This window comes from Gastrolobium bilobum, unplaced genomic scaffold (genome assembly GCF_033153095.1).
Source record: "Gastrolobium bilobum isolate Gb01-03AN ecotype WA unplaced genomic scaffold, APGP_CSIRO_Gbil_v1 utg1631, whole genome shotgun sequence".
NCBI lineage: Eukaryota > Viridiplantae > Streptophyta > Magnoliopsida > Fabales > Fabaceae > Gastrolobium > Gastrolobium bilobum.
The window spans coordinates 195601-200098 of record NW_026896405.1 but is presented as its reverse complement, the minus strand read 5'-3'; positions in this window follow the sequence as shown (position 1 = coordinate 200098).

Here is a 4498-nt window from a genome sequence, read left to right as displayed (position 1 = left end):
GAAGAGGATAATATCATTAATTCAGCACATAATGAGGACCATGAAGAGGTTGATGATGGGGTCAGTTCATATGAAGGTTGTGCACAAGGTGATGTTGGGGTCAAAGAAAATGAAGACCATGCACAGGCTGCTGATGACCTTAGTGCACAAGGTGATGATGGGATGAATTTGGATGAAGACCATGCACAGCTGCTGATGACCTGAATGCAGAAGGTGATGATGGGATCAATTCAGACCATGATGAAGACAATGCAGAGGATGCTGGTTACAATATCAGTCTTGGGAGGAACTTCGTATGGGTTAAGAATGACAAGGTGAGAGTAAGGGCCAAATGCAGTGTAGAAGACTATGAATTGATGGTGTATTGTGCCTAGAACAGTAAGCAAAGCACATTCCAAGTTAAGACTTTTAAAGAGACTCATACATGCTGTAGAGTCTTCAAGAATAAAAGGGCTACAAGAGATTGGGTGGCCAAGAAATTGGAGAAGAGAATACTAACACATCCCAAGATGACAAGGACAAAGGCATTTGAGCATATGAAGGAGGAATACAATGTGCATTTGGATATGAAGAAAGTAAGTAAGGCTTTGAAAAAAGCAAAGGGGACCATTGAAGGTTGTGAGAAGGAGCAATATGGAAGATTAAGGTAATATTTGGCAGAACTGTTGAGGAGCAACCCTAGCTCCAGTTGCAAATTGCAAGTCACCCCCCAACCTATTCCACAATCATTGCCAATATTTGACAGAATGTACATCTGCCTTGATGCTTGTAAGAAGGGATTCAAAGCTGGATGCAGGCCCTTAATTGGGTTGGATGGATACTTTTTGAAGGGCTATTATGGAGGTCAATTATTGAGTGCTGTGGGTGAAGATGCAAAAAACAATTCTATGTGATTGCATATGCCGTGGTTGATAGTGAGACGAAGGATAATTGGAAGTGGTTTCTGACATTATTACAGGAAGATTTAGGGGACCATGCATTATTTGGTTGGAACTTCATTTCGGATCAACAATGAAGTGTCAATGTTAGAAGAGGGGGAAAAGGTAAAGTGTCCAACGGTTAGGTGAGGGGCAAAATTGGGTTTTACAAAAAAGGGTTGTCCAAGGTGGCTGAGTTTCAACAAAACGACGTCTTCCAAGATGTCCGCGTGGGCTTCAACATGTCACTTAACGTGACACATCAGCACCGTCACTCACACCGTCAATTTTGGTTTGACAGAAGGACTAATGTGGGTCATGTTTCACATTGTTGGGGACTATTTTACGAGTTTATTTTTCTTAGGGATTAATTTGGCCACCGCATTTTTTGTCAGGGACCAATTTGGGTCTTTACTCGTTTTTTCTCACATAATGTGTAACGGGATGTGCCACAGATTGTCGAAGAACAAATTCTTCTAAAACTTAAAGTGGTCAGATAAAAGCAGAAAGTATTTTTATATTTAAATTAGAGGAAAATTATACTTACAACTTATTTTTATTTACAACCTCTTGCAATTATATCTTAACTATTGATTTTCGTCAATCAGCGCTTATTATTTTCGCAAATCAAACTCATTAATTAATTATTAATTTGCAATAAATGATAACTGTTGATCGATGAAAATCAACGATGAAAATATGATTATAAGAGGTTGTAAATGAAAATAAGTTGTAAGTATAATCTTTATCTTTAAATTATATTATCTTTTTAATATATCTTCTGATACAACAATCGATCAAATTTAAAGGTAAATAATATATAAGCCCACCAATTTGTATTAAAAAGTTTATAATATTTATTAAAAAGTTATTTGAAAAATGAGTCATCAAACATGGAACCGTGAATCACTTGTCAAGAATCAAGTTTTAGGAGGTGTTTGGTATGAGTATTTTGGAGAAAATACTAGAAAAATGGGGTGAATTTTTATTTTTTTTACCATATTTGATATTAGTAATAGTAAAATTATTTTGGGATAGTTTTTTCCTCATCATTCCCTTTTTTAACTACGTATGGGAAAAAAATAATCTCATCCCACCTATGGTATTTTTTTTTCCCACAAATGGGAATTATGTTTTCACATCTTGAGACAAAAATGTCCTTATACAATATGTCAGTAGAAGTGTAAAAATGAATAACTTTGTCATTTTGATTCAAATTTCTATTAATATTTTACAATCAACTAACATAATATCAGTAAAATTAATCAAACTTTTTTTGGAAATTTTTGACTTATCAAACACCTTTTTATAACTTATTCAGAAAAAAATTTCTCATTATATTTTTTGAAAATATTTTTTTCTCGATAAAAAAAATATCTTCTCTGTTAAATATCCCTGTAGAGAGTTGGTTGTTGACTGATATTATAATAGGTTTTGAAAGAAACTCCTAATCGGGACTACGGATTTTTTGCCCTCTCCTTTGATGGGACTGAAATTAATGTGTCGTGGTTAGAATTTGGTGTTTTGATTTTGATAGTCAACTCATTTGAATTGCAGAATTTAAAGAGTTGTACAACTTTGACTTTGTCAATTCTCGATCAGTTTCCAATATCCATACTGGCTGCTCCTTTTCTTTAATTTTTTTTTTAAATTTATTTATTTTAAATTTTTTTTGTAAAGCCGTTACTTTTTGAAAATTACACCTGACCTAAATTCACTTTTCTTAAAAGCAGATGTGGACATACTTTTAAATTCATAAAAAGAAAGGAGTGGTTAAATGTACTAATAAAAAAAAAAAGGAGTGGTTAAATGTTACGACTTATAAGTGGTTGTTCTCATTACTTCCGATCTTTTTTCCCCCTTAACACGGTACTTGTTCTGGGAGCTTATTCTGTACTCGGGATTTGGCTGAGTAATCTGCCTTATTTTTAAAAAACCAGAAACTTAAGTGAGTACAGTTGGACTAAGTTTACACATAAATCATAGGTATTTTATTATAGAGATTCATCTTTATTTATAGGTTAGGTTTGTGATGCTACTGTAGGAGGCGTGTAGTATATCTTCGGAGATATTCTTTTATTAAAAATAGAAAAAAAAGGAGATTTATGTGACATTAGCCATAAATGAATGGGTAGAATAAATAAATTCACTTATATTACTTTTTTCTAGTTTTAATAACTGATGTATTGAGCTTTTGATAGTATAATACTGCAGTGGTTATAATAAGCTCGTGCTGTTACTCATGCCTCGATGAAAGATAATAATGTGTATATATTATGCAAGAATCTTAATGTAACACATGTAATGAATTTATGAATTGAGATGCAATTGATGAGTCTTAAATTAAAATTTGGAATTGATTAATGGGCCATAAGCATGTATGTACGTAATGATGTTTGTAATAAGTTCATGGTTGAGAGAAGGTGCAAATGTTATGCGAGAATCTTGACATAACACCCCCATGAAATGAATTGTTGAATTGAGATGCAATCGATGACTCGACTTGCATGAAATGTGCGAATTGAGATGCAATGTGTAAACTGAACTTCGGGATCGAGTTATGGGTCATACCATGGCCTGTAAGTAATGGATGTTTGCAACAAGCTCATGTCATGTCTATTACTCTGTCGTGTTAATGGTTGATCAAACATGCAAACGCTACACGAGATTAATTGAGACATAAAAACAAGAATCTTGACATAACCGCTGAATGCATTCCTGGGGAGGGGGTTGAACCTTTAGCCATCACTGTTCCCCCGCACTCCGGATTAGTCTCATAGCCGGCTCAAAGAGTCGAAGCTCGTGGGGATACCGGAGGGAGCCAACTCATCTCAAAGAGATAATTAGGATTGGGTAACTCCAAAAAAAAAAAAAAAAAAATCTTGACATAACACCTGCATTTAATGATTGTATTAATTGAAATGCAATTTATGAGTCATAAATTGATTTTGGGGCTTAATTATGGGCTATAACTCAGCCTTCATGTAATGGGTGCTAACAATAAGCCTGTGTCCAATTGATAGAATGTATGAATGTTTGTATCCAAAAAAAAAAAGAATGTATGAATGTTACCCGAGAATCTTCACATAAAGCCTATATGTAAGTGAATGTGTAAATTGAAATGCAATGGATGAGTTAACCTGCATATAATGTGTGAATTAAGATGCAACGAGTGAACTGAACTTTAGGGTTGAGTTATGGACCATAACATGGCCTGTATGTAATGGATGCTTACCAATGAACTGGAATAGGGATTATAGAAGAGGTTGTTTCCAACTAGGCATTCAGTATATCAATATCCAAATATTCCAATAAACTCAAGTGTAGGAGACTAGAGCCCAAATGGAGGATCTAGTTCGTGAAGTCTCAAACTAAGGTTGAGAAAGGGGGATATGTGGTGCAAAGGGCGTGTTTTCAACATTAATTAGGTAGAATGGCAATAAGGTAAGCAAAAGAGCATGAAGGTCAAAGAGCATTGTTGGTAGAGGCAAAACCCACTTTAGTGATCTCGATGTCTCGAAAAGATTAGTCTTCTGCTGGGGGATACCTTGAAAAAACTCAAAGAGCATGAAAGCCCAGTC